This window comes from Euprymna scolopes, chromosome 45 (assembly GCF_053919585.1).
Source record: "Euprymna scolopes isolate OS-2025 chromosome 45, ASM5391958v1, whole genome shotgun sequence".
In the NCBI taxonomy this organism is placed as follows: Eukaryota; Metazoa; Mollusca; class Cephalopoda; order Sepiida; family Sepiolidae; genus Euprymna; species Euprymna scolopes.
This window is the reverse complement of record NC_136526.1, coordinates 16,938,107-16,948,381: the sequence shown is the minus strand read 5'-3', so window position 1 is coordinate 16,948,381 and position 10,275 is coordinate 16,938,107. Positions and strand designations below refer to the sequence as shown.

Below are 10,275 nucleotides of genomic sequence, written 5' to 3'. Positions count from 1 at the left end.
CTGCACAATCAGCATAAAGCCACGTTTATCACATTCTAACCTGCTTTTATTTCTTTTCTGTTTTGTTAATCTTTTCTACAATTTCTTCTTTGCTTTCTTTTTCAAATCCTTTTCTTATTAACTTTTGCCCAATATCAAAAAAGTGAAACAAAATAAATTTTTGAGTCCTGACGAAATATGAAAATGTTGAAACGTTGATCGGTCCAGGGACATGACTAACAATGTTTGTATAATTTTATTTGTAAACTGTATACAAGAATAATATGTTTTGAGTTCAGGTTAGCAAGATACTTGAACTTACTTAATGAATTTATATCCATGCACTGATGATTCCCAAAAGGATGACACACTAGTGTCTGTAGGTATTTAATAATTATTATAGTAAATAATTATATATGTATATATATATATCAAAGGCGGCAGCAGAAAGAGGGAATATACATTTCTACTTCTTAAAAAAGGGAGTTGCTCCCGAAAATAATTGAGGAATATACTATCCACAGACGAGAATATACGGTCTATAATCAGTTAAATAAATATTTATTGAAATCTCTTGAATTATTTTTATTTATGTATCTGTTCACAACGACTGATTAATTCCTGTATTGACAAGCCTTACAAACATTATATATATATATATATATATATATATATATATATATATATATATATATATATATATATCATCTATTCTATAATAATGTGTGTAATAGTAATCTCCCGTGATCGAAAATAATAAGGAATGTTGAAAAGAATAAAAACAAAGAATGTTACGCCTGTGCAAATAGAAAAAAAAAACACCGGAAATATAAACATTTAAGATTAGTGGATTAATTTAAAAACTTACTTTAAGATATACAAATTATTTGTACAGATGAAACCGGATTATGTAGCTTATGCATAGGATGTGGTGGCTGTGACAACAGCATATTCTTTTCATTCTTCTGTCTCTCAAGTATATATTCGATACAGTTAGACACAGTTAATCAACTGAGAACTCCACCAGTCTACATAAAAACACATAAGACATGAACGGCTATACACTCAAGTCAAAACAGTGAAAATAATATTCTGTTCTCACAGCCCTAGTTATCTTCTTCTATATATATAAAAGGCAAAAATCGGTGTGTATGTATGTATGTATGTATGTATGTATGTATGTATGTTTGTTTGTAACGCTAAAACTTTTGACAGACACAACCAAAGTTGACAAATTATGTATCATATTGCACCTTGATCACCCGCATGACAAATATCAAAATTTCACGTCAAACGGACAATTACAAGGGGGTGAACTTATCATTTTTCTCCCAGGGGGGGCCCCAAAAATCCTGTCATTATAACGTTATTCATTAAGTGTCACGTGACGTGACGTCAGCTCAGTAAAATGTCGGCTGCAGCTGAGGTACGTTAAAACTGCCTTCGGAGGAGAAATTGATACTATAACACAGTTAAATATTAGTTTTCGACTCGAACCGTTATTACCAACGTAATTATCGCACTCCAAAAATAAAAAAAAAAACAAAATTACACGAAAATTGACGTAGGGAAAATGTTTTTATTTTTGCTCGAAGTTTTTTGCCGGCGAAGATGACTTTGCTCTTTGTAATTTACATGTAAACAAAGATTAGCCATTTTGTTTATACATTCTAACTCTTAACTTGAAGGGGGAGGGGGGGTATCAGTATCAGGCCGCTTATGTAAACGAAAATTAGGTCGCTTGCACATTTTCCACTTTCTCTCTCTCTCTCTCTCGCCGTCTTTCTCTCTCTCTCTCTCTCTTTCGCCGTCTTTCTCTCTCTCTCTCTCTCTCTCTCTCTCTCGCCGTCTTTCTCTCTCTCTCTCGCCGTCTTTCTCTCTCTCTCTCTCACTCTCTTCTATCTCTACACCTTTCCTAACTCTCTATCACCATATTTCTCTCTCTCTCACTCTCTTCTCTCTCTCTCTCTCTAGACCTCTTTCTCTTCTCTTTCTCACTCTCACCCTCTTTATCTACTCTCTCTCTCACCCTCTTTCCCTTCTCTTATCTTCTCTCTCTCTCTCGCCCTGTTTTTCTTCTCTCTCTCGCCGTCTTTCTCTCTCTCTCTCGCCGTCTTTCTCTCTCTCTCTCACTCTCTTCTATCTCTACACCTTTCCTAACTCTCTCTATCACCATATTTCTCTCTCTCTGGAAGGGGGGGTGGCTATCAGTATGAGGCCGCTTAAATACACGAAAATTACTTTTATACGAGTTTGTTTTCTTATGAATGGAACCGCTTTTGTAGGGGGGAGGGGGGAGGAGGCAATGTGCACAGTCTCCCAAGCATTACCTACTATAAAAAAAGATGCACATTTACCCTCTTCTCTCACCCTCTTTCTCTCTCTCTCTCTCTCTTTCTCTTCTCTCTCTCACTCTCTTTCTCTATCACCCTCTTCTCTCTCTCTCTTTCTCTTCTCTCTCTCATCCTCTTTCTCTCTCTCTCACCCTCTTCTCTCTCTCTACCTTTTTCTCTTCTCTCTCGCACCCTCTTCTCTCTCTCTCACCCGCTTCTCTCTCTCTACCTCTTTCTCTTCTCTCTCGCACCCTCTTCTCTCTCTCTCACCCGCTTCTCTCTCTCTACCTCTTTCTCTTATCTCTCTCTCTCTCTCAACCTCTTCTCTCTCTCTCTCTTACCCTCTTCTCTCTCTCACTCTCTGTGTACACCTTTTTCTCTTCTCTCTCTCTCTGACCCTCTTTCTCTCTCTCTCACCCTCTTTTTCTGCTCTCTCTCACCCTTCTCTCTCTCTCTCTCTCTACCTCTTTCTCTTCTCTATCACCCTCTTTTCCTGCTCTCTCTCACCTTCATCTCTCTCTCTCTACCTATTTCTCTTCTCTCTCTCTCTCTACCTCTGCTCTCTCTCACCCTCTTCTTTCTCCCTCACCCTCTTCTCTCTCTCTCTCTACCTCTTTCTCTTATCTCTCTCTCTCACTACCCCTCTCTCTCTCTCTCTGTCTTACCCTCTTCTCTCTCTCTCTACCTCTTTCTCTTATCTCTCTCTCTCACTACCTCTCTCTCTCTCACCCTCTTCTCTCTCTCACCCTCTTTCTCTCTTACCCTCTTCTCTCTCTACCTCTTTCACTTCTCTCACCCTCTTTCTCTCTCACCCTCTTTCTCTGCTCTCTCTCACCCTCTTCTCTGCTCTCTCTCACCCTCTTCTCTCTCTACCTCTTTCTCTTCTCTCTCTCACCCTCTTCTCTCTCTCTTACCCTCTTTCTCTTCTCTTCTCTTTTCTCTCTCTCTCGCCGTCTTTCTTTTCTCTCTCTCTCACCCTCTTTCTCTTCTCTCTCTCTCTTTCACCCTCATTCTCAACTCACTTTTACCCTCTTCTCTCTCCCTGTCTACCTCTTTCTCTTCTCTCTCTCTCACCCCCTTTCTCTTCTCTCTCTCACACCGTCTTTCTCTTCTCTCTCTCTCTCCCCTCATTCTCTTCTGTCTCTCTCTCGCCCTCTTTATCTTCTCTCTCTCTCACCCCGTTTCTCTTCTCTCTATATTAGCACTTATCAAGGCCAATAGGCAACTCGAGGATGACAGTTCAAAAGGTCACAGTAGTCACATTTGGGAAAGAGGATGGAACAACTTTAACGGGAGCATGAGTTATTCAGCGACACCAACCTATTTTGTAATATATATATATATATATATATATATATATATATTGTACAAACTATATATTACCACTTATCAAGGCCTATAGGCCACTCGAGGATGAGAGTTTAAAAGTGCACAGTAGTCAAATTCGGCAAAGATGATGGAACCTCTTTAAGAGGAGGATGAATTATTCAGTGACTCCAACCTATTTTGTTACATATATGTATGTATATATTTTGTAAAAAATATATATTACTACTTATCAAGGCCCATAGGACACTCGAGGATTAGAGTTGAAAAGTGCACAGCAGTCAAACTGGGAAAGATGATGGAACCGCTTTAAGAGGAGGATGAATTATTCAGTGACTCCAACCTATTTTGTTACATATATGTATGTATATATTTTGTAAAAAATATATATTACTACTTATCAAGGCCCATAGGACACTCGAGGATTAGAGTTGAAAAGTGCACAGTAGTCAAATCTGGGAAAGAGGATGGAACCGCTTTAACGGGAGGATGAGATATTCAGCGACTCCAACCTATTTTGGTATATATATATTTATATCTATATTTATTTTTAAATATATATTACCACTTATCAAGGCCCATAGGCCACACGAGGATGAGAGTTTAAAAGTGCACAGTAGTCAAATTCGGCAAAGATGATGGAACCGCTTTAAGAGGAGGATGAATTATTCAGTGACTCCAACCTATTTTGTTATATATATGTATGTATATATTTTGTAAAAAATATATATTACTACTTATCAAGGCCCATAGGACACTCGAGGATTAGAGTTGAAAAGTGCACAGCAGTCAAACTGGGAAAGATGATGGAACCGCTTTAAGAGGAGGATGAATTATTCAGTGACTCCAACCTATTTTGTTATATATATGTATGTATATATTTTGTAAAAAATATATATTACTACTTATCAAGGCCCATAGGACACTCGAGGATTAGAGTTGAAAAGTGCACAGTAGTCAAATTCGGGAAAGAGGATGGAACCGCTTTCACGGGAGGATGAGTTATTCAGCGACTCCAACCTATTTTTTTATATATATATTTATATCTATATTTATTAAAAAATATATATTACCACTTATCAAGGACAATAGGCCACTCGAGGATGAGAGTTGAATAGTGCACTGTATAAAAAATACGGTAAAGAGGATGGAACCGCTTTAACGAGAGGATGAGTTATTCAGCGACTCCAACCTATTTTGTTATATATATATATATATATACTTTTATTAAAAAATATATATTACCACTTATCAAGGACAATAGGCCACTCGAGGATGAGAGTTGAAAAGTGCATAGTAGTAAAATTCGGGAAAGAGGATGGAACCGCTTTAACGGGAGGATGAGTTATTCAGCGACTCCAACCTATTTTTTTTATATATATATATATATCTATATTTATAACAAAAATATATTACCACTTATCAAGGCCCATAGGCTACTCGAGGATAAGAGTTGAAAAGTGCACAGTAATCAAATTCGGGAAAGAGGATGGAACAGTTTTAACGGGAGGATGAGTTATTCAGCAACTCCAACCTATTTTGTTATATATATATTTATATCTATATTTACTAAAAAATATATATTACCACTTATCAAGGCCCATAGGCTACTCGAGGATGAGAGTTGAAAAGTGGACAGTAGTCAAATTCGGGAAAGAGGATGGAACCTCTATAACGGGAGGATGAGTTATTCAGCCACTCCAACCTATTTTGTTATATATATATATATATATATATATATATATATATATATTTTTTTTTTTGTACAAACTATATATTACCACTTATCAAGGCCCAGAGGCCACACGAGGATGAGAGTTTAAAAGTGCACAGTAGTCAAATTTGGGAAAGAGGATTTAATCGCTTTAATAGGAGGATGAATTATTCAGCGACTCACACCTGTTTTGGTATATATATATATATATTTATAAAAAAATATGTATTACCACTTATCAAGGCCCATAGGCCACTCGAGGATGAGAGTTAAAAAGTCCACAGTAGTCAAATTGGGGAAAGAGGATGGAACCGCTTTAACGGGAGGATGAGTTATTCAGCAACTCCAACCTATTTTGTTATTTTGTAAAAAATATATATGACCACTTATCAAGGCCCAGAGGCCACTCGAGGATAAGAGTTGAAAAGTGCACAGTAGTCAAATTCGGGAAATTTGTTATATATCTATTTTTTTGTTACTTAGGCATTTCCACTTATCAAGGCCCAGATACATCTCGAGGATAAGAGTTAAATGTGCACAGTAGTCAATTGGACAATAAGGCCCAGAGGCCACCCGAGGATAAGGGTTGAAAATGGCAGTAGTTAATTGGACAACATAGTAATACTTAGTAATGGAAAGTCGGGAAATTTGTTATATATATATTTATATTTTGTTTATATAGGCATTACCACTTATCAAGGCCCAGAGGCCACTAGAGGATAAGTGTTGAAAAGTGCAGTAGTCAATTGGACAAAATATAGTAATTGTTAGTAATGGAAATTCAGTAAATTTGTTATATATATATTAATATTTTGTTAAATACGCATTACCACTTATCAAAGCCCACAGGCCACTCGAGGATAAGGATTGAAAAGTTCACCGTAGTAGTCGGTTGTAATGGAAATGCGGGATATTTGTAATATACCTATTTTTTGTTACTTAGGCACAACCACTTATTAAGGCCCAGAGGCCACTCGATGGTATTACCACTTATCAAGGCCCAGAGGCCACTCGAGGATAAGCGTTTAAAAGTGCAGTAGTCAATTGGACAATATAGTAATCGTTAGTAATGGAAATTCAGTAAATTTGTTATATATATGTATATTTTGTTACATACGCATTACCATTTATCAAGGCCCAGAGGCCACTCGAGGATAACGATTGAAAAGTGCACAGTAGTCAATTGGACAATATAGTAATCGTTAGTAATGGAAATTCAGTAAATTTGTTATATACCTATTTTTTGTTACTTAGTCATTTCCACTTATCAAGGCCCAGAGGCCACTCGAGCATAAGAGTTAAAAAGTCCACAGTAGTCAATTGGACAATAAGGCCCAGAGGCCACCCGAGGATAAGGGTTAAAAAGTGCAGTAGTCAATTGGTCAATATAGTAATCGTTAGTAATTACTACTTCTCAAGGCCCAGAGGCCACTCGAGGATAAGGGTTGAAAAGCGCAGTAGTCAATTGGACAATACAGTAATCGTTAGTAATGGAAATTCAGTAAATTTGTTATATATATATATATTTATATTTTGCTAAATACGCATTACTACTTATCAAGGCCCAGACGCCACTCGAGGATAAGGGTTGAAAATATTCAACAAATTTTTTATCTACAGATTAGAAAATTTGTATATAGGGTATCCAGACATATGGAATATATCTAGCATAATCTATCTATTATATCTATAAAAGTCAGAATGTTTGTGTGTGTGGGTGTGTGTGAGATAGAGAGAGAGAGAGAGAGAACAATTCTTAACCTATATATTCAACAAATTTTTTATCTACAGATTTTAAATTTGTTATAAAGGGTATTCATACATATGGAAATATATCTAGCATAATCTATCTATTATATCTACAAAAGTGAAAATGTGTGTGTCTGTGAGAGAGAGAGCAATTCTCAACCTATATACTCAACAAATTTTTTATCTACAGATTAGATAATTTGTATATAGGGTATTCAGACATATGGAAATATATCTAGCATAATCTATCTATTATATCTATAAAAGTGAGAATGTTTGCGTGTGTGTGTGTGTGAGGTAGCAAGAGAGAGAGAGACAGAGCGAGAGAACAATTCTCAACCTATATATTCAACAAATTTTTTATCTACAGATTTGAAAATTGGTATATAAGGTATTCAGACATATGGAAATATATCTAGCATAATCTATCTATTATGTCTATAAAAGTGAGAATATGTCTGTGTGTGAGAGAGAGAGAGAGAGTAAGAACAATTCTCACCCTTTATATTCAACAAATTTTTATCTACAGATTAGAAAATTTTTATATAGTGTATTCAGACATATGGAAATATATCTAGCATAATCTATCTATTATATCTATAAAAGTGAGCATGTGTGAGAGGAGAGAGAGAGAGAGAACAATTCTCAACCTATATACTCAACAAATTTTTTATCTACAGATTTGAAAATTTGTATATAGATTATTCAGACATATGGAAATATATCTAGCATAATTTATCTATTATATCTATAAAAGTGAGAATGTGTGGGTGTGTGAGAGAGAGAATGAGAGAGAACAATTCTCAGCTTATATATGCAACAAATTGTTTATCTACAGATCCGAAATATCACATTTGTATAGAAGTAGAAATCTGGATACCTATTCTGATACCTAATAAAAGAAAGGACACTCTTTGGGGCGGATTTTGATGATAACAAGTCACTACTAAGAAATTATAATAAACATTGAAATAATTTAAGAATTTTATCAAAATAAAATTGCATGGTAATCACCCAATTTCTGCCACAAAATTTTGATTGGCAAAACTCATAAACAGAAAATATATATTTTCTAATTTCATCTTTTTTTTTTACATAATCTGATTTGATGTTTTCCTTAATATTCAAATCACTATATTTTGCTGCTTAATATCAAATACAGCAAATGAGTTATTTTTTATGCATCAAACAATTACATTTTCTCATTCATCCAAACTAATCACTGAACATCAATTTCATATTTTCTTCACTAAAATATTACTGTGCTTGATGTCATCAAGTGGAGCGGATCATTTTTTTTTTTCATTTGTTCACACATTTTTCCAATTTATATATATTTTGTCTAAGATTCTTAGCCTATGTCATTGCATACCAAGCTGTTTATTAAAAGTTACGGTTCACTGTAAACACATACGTTATACCAAAATAAAAACGCTTCAGATAATGTCTTGATATTCAATTCAGTTTCTCACATGACATCTTATGAAGTTAGTAGAAATGTTACAGACTTTTGAATCTCGAACACTTTCAATACTGTGCACTGATATTTTCTTTTTTGGAATATAAGCACATTCATGATTTTTTTTTACAAACGTCAACAAATTTCACAATGTGTAGCAATGTACTGAAACAATTATAAAAATATTTGTTTTTATTTTGGATGATGCAGGGCATCCGAAGAGAGATTTTTCTAACAAAATGAAAGTATAATTTATAGCAATAGGTATCTAGGAAAAGGCCACTACATCTATATATATAAAAGGCAAAAATCGGTGTGTATGTATGTATGTATGTATGTATGTATGTTTGTTTGTAACGCTAAAACTTTTGACAGACACAACCAAAGTTGACAAATTAGGTATCATATTGCACCTTGATCACCCGCATGACAAATATCGAAATTTCACACCAAACGGACCATTAAAAGGGGGTGAACTGATCATTTCTCTCCTAGGGGGGCCCCCCAAAAAACCTGTCATTTTAATGTTAATATTACATAATCCAAAAACGCTTAGTCATGTCACGTGACGTGACGTCAACATCCAGTAATGGCGAACAAATGTAAACAAACACTTTGTTTTACCGATACTTTTGTAATTTCTCTTCTGCTTTGTTCTAGAGATTATTAAACTCCATGACAATGTCTCCAGCGTATTTAACTGGTTAAAAATAGTATTTATACAAGAGTTTTAACGAAAAATATCAGGAAAAAATGTACAGGAATAAAAAAAAATTCAGCTTTCAAAATATTCGTCGATAAAAAAACCGATCTTTATATTTACGCTAGCCATTTTGTATATTACCACGTGACCTGCTATCTCTTAAACTGGAGGGGGGGGATCCACTTGAATCCAACAAAACCAGTAATTTTTTTTTTCTATTATATATACATCATTTTCTATAAAATTAAGTGTAGACTTTATAATTAAAACAAAAAATGTTATTCATACTAAAAAAAAAAAACGCTTAGTCATGTCACGTGACGTGACGTCAACATCCACTAATGGCGAACAATTGTACCTATTTACTATGCCTCCCCACGGGACAGAGTTAGACACCAGGGTCGTTTTTTAACGTGGAGAAAAGGTACAAAAATAAAAATTGTCTCAGTCGTGGAGGATTTCTCCTCCACCGAAGTGCAGCATCTGAAGAACAGATACTACACTTTGATCTTGACCAAAAGGCCAAGAATGCGAACATTTGTAAATAACAACTTTTTTCACAAAACCAACACCGTCTTTCTTTTTTTTCTCTCTCTTTCTCTCTCTCTCTCACCCACTTACTCTTCCCTCTCTCTCACCCTCTTTCTCTTGACGTCACACCACTGTTAAACTGTGGGGGGGGGGGAACACATTCCCAGGCATTATCTCCTATAGATGCACATTTTATTAGAAATTCAGCTTTCAAAATATTAGACGATAATAAAAATATAAAACCAACACCCTCTTTCTCTTTTCTCTCTCTCTCACCAACTTACTCTTCTCTCTCTCTCACCCTCTTTCTCTTGACCTCCTACTACTGTTAAACTGTGTGTGTGTGGGGGGGGAAGAGGCAGCTTGAAAACCAACAAAAACAGTGCACAGTTTCCCAAGCATTTGGGGTGGGAAGGGGGGGAAGAAGCCGAGTGCACAGTTTCGTGTGAGAGAGAGAGAACAATTCTCAACCTATATACTC

At 35.5% G+C, this 10,275-nt stretch overlaps 1 pseudogene; it reads right to left on the bottom strand.

Moving 5' to 3' along the window:
* Window positions 1–9,682: 9,682 nt before the first annotated feature.
* LOC145269930 (U2 spliceosomal RNA) lies at window positions 9,683–9,798 on the bottom strand (annotated as a pseudogene).
* Between the last annotated feature and the right edge of the window lie 477 nt (window positions 9,799–10,275).